The sequence below is a fragment of the Trichosurus vulpecula genome, chromosome 7, assembly GCF_011100635.1.
Source record: "Trichosurus vulpecula isolate mTriVul1 chromosome 7, mTriVul1.pri, whole genome shotgun sequence".
Classification (NCBI taxonomy): Eukaryota; Metazoa; Chordata; class Mammalia; order Diprotodontia; family Phalangeridae; genus Trichosurus; species Trichosurus vulpecula.
In genome coordinates this window covers 143,298,579-143,310,437 of record NC_050579.1, presented here as the reverse complement: position 1 = coordinate 143,310,437, position 11,859 = coordinate 143,298,579, and the positions used below count along the sequence as shown (strand labels likewise).

The following is an 11,859-nucleotide window of genomic DNA, read 5'->3' as shown; positions in this document are numbered from 1 at the left end:
TTCTTCCCTGGTCAGGATGCAACGGGAGTGTTGTATTTAATTCTAGACTCACATTTTGGGAAGACCATTGATAATTTAGAATATCCAGAGTAGGGCAACCAAGTTAGCAAAGGGCCCCAAGTTCATGCCATAAAGGAAATGGCAATCATTGGCCCTAAGAAGAGGAAACTTAGGGGAGATAACTGTCTGTAAGAATTTGTAGGACTCTCACTTTGAACAAGGATTTGTCATTTTTCATTTTGTCTCAAAGAACCAAACTAGTAGTGATAAATAGATATTACAAATGGGCAAATTTCAAGTCCTAAGACTTAGAGCTATCTAAAATAGAATTGGGCTCCTTTCCCCTCTTTGGAAGTCTCTAAGTAAAGGCAGAATGATAAATTGTCAAGTTCATTGTAAAGGGGACTCTATTTCATGAACATTTAAACTAGACAGCCACTATGATTCCTTCCACCTCAGAAATTCTATGATTCTGTGAATTATTTGAATAGCTGACATGGAAAAAATGAATTAGGCTTTTTTCCCCTTACTTGAAACCAATGAGAAGAAATAAGAGCCACTCATAAAAGCTAAAGAGAGGAAGATATTTAAGACTTAAAAGAAGTGGTAAAAAAAAACAAAAAACAACTTCCTAATGATGGGAATTGTCCAAAAGCAAAATGAGCTACCCTTAGAAACAGGAAATTTCCAATCACTGGATATTTTCAGGGCTGAAAAATCACTTCAGCAATGGTTTAGAGGGGAGGTCCTAATCAGATTCAGTTTGGAATAGATGATTCCTGAAATCTTTCCCAGCTCTGAGATTTTTATGCTATTTACAAATGCTAAATGTAAAAATCTGGGGGAGAATTATATTCATTTTCTTAGTTGTATAAATGGAAAAAGGAGTAAAATTGACAATTATTCTGATTCTATCCTTTATTAGGGACAGATAGGTGATATAGTAGACATAGTGTCAGTCCTGGAATCAAGAAGACCTGAGGACAAATTTAGCCTTAAACATTTCTCTAGCCGTGTGACCCTGGGCAAGTCGCTTACCCCCTGTTTGACTCAATTTCCTCATATGTAAAATGAAGATAATAATAGCACCTATCTCTCAGAGCAAATCAAAGTAGATAGTAATTGCAAAGGATTTAACACAGTGCCTTTCACATACTAGGTGCTATATATATGTTAGCTGTTGCTATCATTATTAGGAAGTATTCATTTTATTTTTTTTTCAATTGTGACAGATAAGAGGTGTTAGAAAACAACTTTAAATGAGAGGTCTGGAGAATTGGATTTCCCTCCAGGATCTGCTTCTACTTACCTGTTGAGCTCTGACCCATCAGTTGGGCTTTCTATGGCATAGTTCCCTCTTCTGTCAAATGAGTGTGTTGGAATATACGATCTTTAAGGTCTCTTTCAGCACTAATAGCCTACTATTTTTGAAAAGTTGTGTGATTTTCTTTTTGCCACTCTTGTCCCTGCAGTATCATAACCACCTTATTGCCTTGAGCACTGACATGATAAAGAGATTCTCATAGCACCAAACTACAGTAATTGACACTGGCCAGAAATTTCTCTTCATGACTTCCACTGAAGAATGGAATGAATGTCTTCTCACCTGAAAAAATACGGCTGGTATATAGAAGCCAAATAAAGCTGAGTAGGGAAAGAAAGCAGATTGCTAAATTTTCAGTGTGGAAAATACATACCTCAGATTGGCAAACATTACAAATCACAGCTTGTTTTCTGTTTCCGATGATTGCCTAACCTTGAGAAAGTGATGGAAAAATATTAATAATGCAGATTAAATTTAAAAGTGTCTTGTGGGTCCTTCCCCCCCTCCCCACCAAAATCTGGTTGTTAAACTTTTTTCAGCACATCCCTTATGGTATTCTTCTATAGATTCATATTGTTACTATTAAAAGAGACTTTGGAGGTCTCCTATTTCAATTCTTTTATTTTATAAATAAAGAATATGGGGACAAGAGTGATTAAGTGACTTACCTAAAGTGATACAAATATAAAAGTGGCAGAACATAAACTCAGATTCTCTGTCTCTAAAGAAAAGGCTCTTTTCATTCTACCCCTACTACCATTAACAGAATGATCATAATTATTGCCTCTTCAAATTCAACTTTCTTTTTTTCTTACTGCTCATATTTCCCAGTCTCTTTATTACTTTGGGTAACTTAAAGTTGACATGATTTTTTCCTGTGGCCAAAGGGAACATTCTTTTGCAAGAATAGCATCTATATGAGTATAAAGCATTTCTCTTCTCATTAACAAACCTCAACATTAGGCATTTCAGAACAATCTAATGCAACCTCTCCTCTTGTTCTTTCTTCCAATAGTTCTCTGTGCTAAGCCCATGCCAACCATTTTATTATCCTTTTCAGACTTTTTTATTCTCCCCTCAGTCTATTTTTCCTATATTCCCATGCCATGACTAGCTGGAATGCCTTCCGCCTTCATACCTGGTGATTCAGGCTAGTTAGACATGAGCATATTCTCTACTAAGAAGGGGTGGTGATGAATATAGATATAAATAGCCAAAAGAATTGATGAATCCTTAAGTTGGCCCTTGATGCCAAAAGAATTCTACCAACCATTCTGCCTATCCTTATCTTTCCTACACATGGTTGGTATATTCGGAAAGACTTGTGGTCTGCTTTTGGTGCATTTCCAAAAGTCTCCAGATCCTTTTGTCTATTTCAATATAAAATTACACAGAACCTAGCCACCTGAGGCTAGTGTGAAATGATGCCTTATTCTAAACACATTTGATTTCCTGAGGTTCACTAACGTATACAATTTCATTCTTGCCATAATAATAACACCGGGACTCAAGAGCATTGGTGAGCCAGGAACACATGTTCCCTTACACAGTTTTTTTTTCTTTTGTGAGTGACTGCTGTACTGCTGAATTCCATAATATTAATAATCCTTATAATTTGATCATAGGTGAATGTGATTGTGTTTCTTTTCCCTGAAATCCAAGAATAGGACAAATACAGCTTTTTGAAGCTGTTTCTTCGATCAAAGAAACACACCTCTTGGCTCCAGATATCCTCTACTTGTTTTCCAGCCTAAAGTACTTCACACTTAAGGCATATATGCCATGACAATGTTTACCTTTTTCCTAGCTATGACATCAGGTATTTTCACCTTTCGTAGTTTGAAGTCCCAGGTTCACTATATTATTTATGAATTATCCATACCCCCAGTGTTATTTTTCTTGTCTTTCTCAGTTACCTTTGTCCCTTCTATTGCTTTTAATCACTTCCTACAAATGATTGGGTAGAAAGAAACAGAAGCTCAAACTAGTTGTAATGTAAGTCCATAGATTCTTACAATATTTTGATTTTTACATTCACAAAATATTCCAAGTGGTCTGAAAGATGTTTAGACTCTTTAAGAAAAGCTAACAGCAAGAGGCTGAAACTGGGAATATAAATATAGACTCATCGAGTTGAAAGGGATATCGAATGTCATAAAATCAAAAGCAAAGTTGCTAGAGAGCTCTGAGGACAGCCTGCTTTAACTCATATAATAATAATGATAATCATAAAATCAATAAGAGCTGGCATTTATACAGTACTTTAAAGTTTACAAAGTATTTTCTATATAACTCTGAGAGATAGGCAATGTAAGCATTATTATTCCTATTTCAAAAATGAAGAATTCATGTTTCCTTTCAATGAAGATTTCTAGTTATGGGACAGGGATGTTGGAGAATAAAAAGTGTCCTGCAAGAATGAAAAGAAATTGAATTAATCCAGTTTAATTAAGGAACACATTTTGAACACCTCCTAGGTGTAGGTCACTATGCTGAGGGCAATGGTAGATAAAATGTTGAATAAAATAAAATGCCTGATGACAGGGAACTAATTTTTTTTAGTGGTATATAATTAACTTCTCTAGATTAGCCATTTCAGTCAATAAATCACTAAACATTTATTAAGCATCTGGTAAGCACAGGACATAAAAAAGGAAGCAAGACAGTCCCTGACCTCAAAGGAGCTTATAAACTAATGGGTGAGACAACATTTAAATAAATATACACAGGGGCAGCTAGGTGGTACAGTGAGTAGAGCACTGGCCCTGGAATCAGGAGGACTTGAGTTCAAATCCAGCCTCAGACACTTGACACACTTACTAGCTGTGTGACCTTTGGCAAGTCACTTAACCCCAATTGCCCTTCCTTACCCCCCCCAAAAAAAAAACCCAATAAATAAATAAATATACACAATGCAAGCTTTACACGGGACAAATAGGAAATCATTAAAGAAGGAAAGCTTTGGAATTAAGCCCAATTTGTGTCTTTTTTGGCTTACTGTTGTCATTCTTGCTACTGTACTATCTGACAATTAAGGAATGCTAATTGTTTTATGGGACTCTTCTGCCTCTTGTAATCTTTGTTAGCAGATCAATGCCACCCAGCTCACTGTCCCCTTACAGAATATCCAACTTCCTCTAATTGCACAAGAACAGACAAGGATATAGACATGTCTTTTGGGGGATGGCACTAGGTTAGGCTGGTTGGAGCTTAAAGACAAGAAGCAGATGCCCCAGGTGTTGGTGGTATGAATGATAAGAACTTTTTCCTTTTATTATACATTTAAACTCATTTGGAAGGAAACCCTCATTCTTGCGCTTAATTCTAGGATGCAGAAATGTGGCTTGAGCAAACATAAAATAAGACATCAACACAGAATAGAGTCAATAAAGAATAGGACCAATTATTAAATATATAGAATAAATTTAATTTCCTCATTGATATTCAGAATTTAGTGTAATACTAAAAATTTATTCTCACTATTGTAGTGTCCTCTAAGACTTTGAGGAAAAGAAATATTCAGTCAAGGGGGAGCCAAGATGGAATATCATTGTTATAAAGACCTAAAATTCTTCAGATTTTCAAAGTTGTTTTTCTTTTTCATATTATAGTCATTGCATAAATTGTTTTTCTGGTCCTGCTCACTCATTCTGAATCAATTCATATGTACTTCCAGATTTTTCTGAAGCTATCCCTTTCATCACTGTTTTCTTACAGTGTAATAATATCCCATTACATTTATAGAACTTAATCTGTTCAGCCATTCCCCAAGTGATAGATATACCCTCAGTTTTGGCTTCTTTGCTACAATAAAAAAGTGTTTCTATGTAAATTATGTACATGTGGCTCTTTTCTCCCTTTCTCCCCCTTAGGGGTCTATAGACAATTGTGGTATCTTTGGATTAGAGGTTATCTATCTTTTATCATTTTTTATCCACAATTTTTCAAGTGTCATTGACAGCAATTCTTCAATAATGACCACCATCATTTTTTTAATACCTAGAAGCTGCATAGAGTTCATCTAGTCCAAGTGACTTGAATATATTGAAGAGTACTTAGTTGCTCTCTTACTATCCCTTCATTAATCTTGGGTTTTATCTCAACTTTGTCTTGAATATGTTTATTCTCTTTTCAGATCTATAGATGGCTCTCCATGGTTGGTAAAACAGGAATAAAATCATAATTGTCCATAATCCATGGATAGCTATATAGATAAAATAATCTGCATTCTGAAATGTCAAGAAAATGGATAGTTTTTCAAGATATGCAAGCAAGAGAGAGGAACTAATAGCGCTGACTCACATTCAATATCTGCTTAGGACTTCCTGTTATACGGAGTAATGGACTCAGTGAAACTAGGTAATCATAAGCACCAGTTTCTTGTCTGAGATTAATTTAATTTTATTTCAATATCAGAACTATCTCTAAAAAATCTAGAATCCGGAGCCAATTCAGTTGAAGATGTGGATCATATCATGGCTCAGAGACCCACTTCTCAGTCCACCATATGTGCCAAAGCTAATTGTAGCTTTGTTGTGGTCCCCTTGGATTGAATTTGATACAAAGAAGCATATCTTCCATCCTGGAACAGCCCGGCCTCTGACCCAAGAATCCAGAGCTCTCCTATAGTAGGTCATTCTTAAGGGGCTGCTTCCCAACCTGGTACTTGTCTTCAAGCTATTTCAGAACTTTGGATCCCTTTGACCTGGATCTTCCATGGTTTGAAGGAATAGCACCTAATTGCCCCTTTACTCCTAAACCATACTTCTCTTCTCCTCAATTGTCATTCCCAATTTATTTTTTTCTCTCTTTAATTGCTTTGGTGAGGTTTCCCAGTACAAATTCAAGTTTCTCTATTTTGACTCATAGGTTTCGTGCTCTCTATTTAGACTTATATTTCCTTATCTATAAAATGAGGTAACTAGGTTGGAAAGCCTCAAAGATTTCTTTTGGCTCTAGGTCTATGATGTCATCTATGATCACATCAAGGTAGTTATTTCCTTCACCAGTAGAGAATATAACCCATTTGTGCCTGACAACTTGAAAAAGTCACATTCATGTTCCTCCATAAACTGACTGCAGGGGGTATACCCAATATATTTAAAGACTTCCTTACATTCTATTCAAATTTCATGGACACTAAGGAAGCATGTTAACTATCCCATTGGTTGGTATTCCCTCTTGCTATGTGATTCATCCAACATTTTTCCAGGTATATATTTCTCTAATGATGTTTTTTATACCATTTCCCCCATATAAGTCCTTACTTATAATGTGTTGCTGCTTGGTCATGTCTTATATGTTTCTCTCCATCGCTTTTTGGGTAATTCTCATTTTCAGTTCTTAGTAAACTATGGTATTCTAAGAAAAACAGACCAACCCACTCTTCTCATTCAGTTGTTGGTCTTGTTCATTGTTCATTTGCAGTATCTGTCTCAGACACACACATACATTCATATATACATATATATAAAATATGTATACATACATATGTGTGTATCTGGATGGGTAGGCACTATTGGTTGTCCATTTAAATGTATATTATGGTATGGACAATAGATATTCTTTGTCCACTTGTTATTTCTAAAGCCTTGTCCCAACTCTTGGGTAACTGCAGATTTCATTGAGAAGACCTTGCAGTGTTCTGGAAAATGATGCAATTAATACAACACTATCTTCAAAATAGAAACATTTAATGGACCTCACCATCTCTAAGGAATCTCTCTTGATCTCTCTATATTGGACCTCCTGTCTGACAGTGGTAAAATTCTCTCTTCATATTAATGATCAGAGAATCATCAAACAGTCTACCTCTCTTACTACATCTTTCAAAATATATTATGGAATGTGGACCAAGACATGGAGGATATCCTGTTTGAGGAGAGACTTTAGGGTGGTGTTTTGCTTTGCTGAATGAAATTTTTTTAATAGCTCCATGTGGTTTTGTATTATCAATATTTTTCAGTCATTTATGTGATAATAACGGTGTCATCTTTTATACTCCACTAATTACAAAACCTTTCTGTTCTAATATCCTCACCAAGCACTTCATGTTCACATAAATTACTTTCCTAACATTTTTAAATATATAGGGAAGTAGATATATGGTTTAGCAGTTACAATTATTCTTGGTTGCCATGCGGGTGTGTGTGTGTGTGTGTGTGTGTGTGTGTATGTGTGTGTGTGTAACAATTACATCTCAATTTTTTTCCGTTCTTATACAAAACAAGTCCTCAGGGGTCTCATATTATATTGGCTCCAGCAAAGATATCTTGTGTATGCACTTGGTCTGGTCTAGCTGCTTTTATCCTGTTTTTTTCCTCATTTTCATTTCCTCTGGCAGTTTTGGGATTGTGATGTTAATATCCAGATGTAGTGGCTCCATTGTCCTTAAGGGTGAAATGTACTTACTATAAATCTATTGAAAATAAAATACAGCAAGCTAACACATTATCCTCAAATATACTGAGGAAATGAAAAATATAAAAGTACATATTTACTTGCATCTTGCCCTTATTCTGTAACATCCTATAGGCCTAGAATGCTTATCAAATAATAGAATCAGAATGAAATTAATCATTTAAAGTATGATTAAATCTAAATGTCCATCTTGGTGTGTGCTTTATATACACAGACAATGACAGATGAAATGTTGTCATCATACTTTGTCTCATTGAGTCATATACATTCCTTCACAGGAAAAATTCTAAAAACTATTAACATTAAATAAGGCAGACATTCAACGTAATATAATTTGATGAATTGATATAGCTTTATCTGAGAAGCTACAGGCATATGTAGTGCTATTTTTAGAGAAAGAATAAAAGAGAGAACAGTAATAATTTGTACTGAAGCTTTTAAAATTGAATTTTTAAAATAATGGGTAAATTGCTATTTTAATAACCTTTAAAAGTATATTCATATTTCAAATAAAAACAAATTTAGGATATAGCAAAACATAAACCATATTTAATTAGATTTTATTTTTCTTGAGAATTCATAGTTAATCTTTTTAAAATATATGTATTACCTTCTATTATGCAGAGGCTTCTAAAATCATGATTTATTCTGATGAAAGTGTCTACAAAAATGATCGTAGATACTAAGTTATTTATAATCTACTTGGAGACACCCTATTAAGGTGTTTTTGTTTGCTTTGTTTGTTTTGATCAGATGATGCTGTTTTTCCTTCATACTTAGAGAGGACCAAAATGACAACATGATGTTGGTGTCAAGGTACAGTGTGTTTGACTGTGACTAAACAGACCAATATGAGTGCCAGAATGTTTTACCACAGGATGGGAAGACAGAGTCCATTTGAACATTTGGGATGGAGATGTCTCTAGATTTCTGCAACTCACATTTTTTTGATCTACTGTAATCCTGCTTTGCTCACAGAGTACAATATTTTGATGGAGGCGTACCATGTTGGGTGGTCCTGTGCCAGCGTCTCCCATGTCTCACTAATGATGCTAAAGTTCTTCAGAGAGACTTTGAGAGTGTCTTTGTATTGCTTCTTCTGTCTTCCTTGTTAGCACTTAGCTTGTCTGAATGCTCCATAAAACAGTCTTTTAGGTAAAGTGTGTTTGGCATTTGGACAATATGGTTAATCCATCAGAGCTGTGCTCAGTTCAGTAGAGTTTGAATGCTTAGTAATTCAGCTTGAAAGAGGACCTCAGTGTCTGGTACCTTATCTTTCCAGGTAATCTTCAGAATCTTCCTAAAACAATTCAAAATTAAGTGGTTCAATTTTCTGACATAGTGCTGTATGCCATCCAGGTTTCACAGGCATATGCCAATGAAGTCAACACAATGGTGCTGTAGACCTTCAGTTTGGTGAGCAGCCTAATACCTCTTCTCTCTGACAATTTCATATGATCTGGAAATAGTGACTACATAGAAAACTGAAAGGATTATTTGTCAATGAAGGCTGTATTCAAGACCGTTTGCTGGTTTTTCACTCACACTTATGGACAGTTTTTGACATTCCCAGAGGGGAATGAGCTCTTTAAAAAGTGATCATGGAATGATTTTTAGTTTTACAAACTGGAGAGAGTATACATGCTGTAATGATGTGAAAGTAATATGTCTGGCACGTGGTAAACGTCTAATAAATGTTTGTTGATTGTGTTAAAGCTATGTCAACAAAGCAAATACTGGCCAGATGAGCATAGATCAATCAACAAAATTATGAATTTTGATCATAAGATCTCAGATTTAAAGCTAGAAGTCACTGTAGAATGCTTCTAAAAACTGAGTACCAGATTGTTATAGCTCAGAGCTATTATCATCCACATTAAAAATATCTTTACATAATCTTATTTTAATATTTTTAGTAAAGACTCCTGAGATCCAGACATAGTTACTGGAGTTTCTTTGTACTCCCCAGGGGGAGATATCAGATAAATTAGGAATGTAAATAAAAGAATTATTTAGTTATTGAAAAGGGACAAAATCAGACTTATTTTCAAGCACCCTTCTAACAAAAGCATTCATGTTCAGATAATGGATACGGTCATTACAGAAGGATTTTTAGTTGTCAAAACACTAATAAGATGCTCTATGATATTTGCATAGACATAGGCAGCTAGGTGGCTCAGTGGATAGAGTGCTGGTCCTAGAGTGAGAAAGACTTGAGTTCAAATACAGCCTCAAACACTTATTAGTTGTGTGAACCTGGGCAAGTTATATAACTTTTGTTTGTCTTAATCCACTGTAAAAAAAAATGGAAAATCACTCCCTTATCTTTGTCAAGAAAACCCTATGGATGTTATTGGCATGCTATGGTCCACAGGTTGAACAGGACTCAACAACAACAACAAATGTCATTTGTATAATGTCTGCTATACTGAAACTACATGTGCTAAAATGCTCTTAGATTTTTCCTGGTAAAAATGCTTTATGTAAATGTCTGTAGTAGTTACAAAAATGGAAAACATCACTGCCTACCTTGAAAAGCCTTAGCAGCAGCTAAAGCTTCCAACAAATTGGGATATTGCTACATGACAAGATATTTTGGTCAATAAAACAAGATGTGACAAACACCACTTTTCAAAGCAGAAAATACAGACTTTTTTCTACCTTTAGAAATAAAGCCAATAGAGAGACCTCCAAACATATATTTTTACTTCTTTTCAGTATTAAGTGAGAATCCAGCAGCACATATATTAAAATTTGAATACTATAGACATCAGCATGAACCATGCTCAAGGATGACATGCAAACTTGTGAAACTTTCCTTTTTTCCTTACACTCAGTAACCAAGTCCTTTTGCTATCTCCAAAACTTCTAACTCCTCTGTCCCCTTCTGTCCACATGCATAAGTCATCCCTCAAGCTCAGGGACTCACCACCTCCTGCTATATTGCAATAGCTTTCTTTTCATTTTTTTAAAAATATCATCCTTTTTTCTCTTTTACCTCTAAACCTATCTTTCTAGAATGGTTTCACATAATTCCTGACTCCCTCCAGCCCTATTTCTACAGTGTACATTAGGGATACTTGTTGTTCCTGGGTAGTCAACAACATTTATTAAGTACTTACTATGTACCAAGTATTGTGCTAAAAAATAAGGATAAGAGTACGGGGATCTGCTCCTCAGTTTCTCACATGTCATGTCACCATATGCCCAACCCTGGCTTTTAGCTCCCCTTTATGTACTGTCTTCTATCTTAGGATATAATAAACTCTTTAAGGGCAAGAACTGTCTCTCTTTTAGCTTGTATCTGTATTCCCAACTCTTAGCTCAATGCCTTCACATAGTATGCCTTTAATAAATGCTCATTCTTAAAAAAAAATGGTTCCTGACTTCAGAATCCACATTCTAGTGGAACTTCCATTTCCTGGCTCTGTATGCTTCCTAATTCCTAGAACACATGCTCTCTCTCTCTCTCTCTCTCTCTCTCTCTCTCTCTCTCTCTCTCTCTCTCTCTCTCTCTCTCTCTCACTCTCTCTCTCTATCTCTGTCTCTCCCTGTCTTTCCCTCTTTCTCTCCCTCTTCTACTTCCTGGACTCCCTAAATTCTCCTTAAGCCTCAACTTAAGTGCTATCTTCTATGTGAGGCTTTTCCTCATTACCTCAGATGTTAAGGCTCCCCCTAATCCAAATAACTTTTTAATGGTACCAACCACAGCAGCAGTAATGGTGCTAATATTTACATAGTGTATTAAAGGTTTGCAATGTGCTTTACATATGTTGACACATATTGACTTCTCTTTGTGTAAATTATTTCCCCCATGAGAACATAAGCTCCTAGAAAATAGGGTTTGTTTTGTTTTTGTCTTTGGTATCCAGTGTTCTGACATAGCATACATTTAATAAGTACCTGCTAAATGTTATTGAATTATAATACTTTTATCAAACAATTTCTGAAAAGATCTGTTCATTTCCAATCTAGGTGGTAGAATTCTTAGAGTAGCATTATTATCTGCATTACTAGGTTATTATTAGGTTAGAACACTGCTTCTAGGGACTTTGGCAAATAATATTAAATTAATATTCATAATAACAATATGCTAACATTTAAATAAAATGAGA

At 35.3% G+C, this 11,859-nt stretch overlaps 1 non-coding gene across 1 annotated transcript; it reads left to right on the top strand.

Annotated features, from left to right (window-relative positions):
* Window positions 1-10,468: 10,468 nt before the first annotated feature.
* Window positions 10,469-10,571, top strand: LOC118858837. Its single transcript, XR_005010961.1, has one exon. It is a non-coding gene; the product is annotated as a U6 spliceosomal RNA (small nuclear RNA).
* The last annotated feature ends 1,288 nt before the right edge of the window (window positions 10,572-11,859 follow it).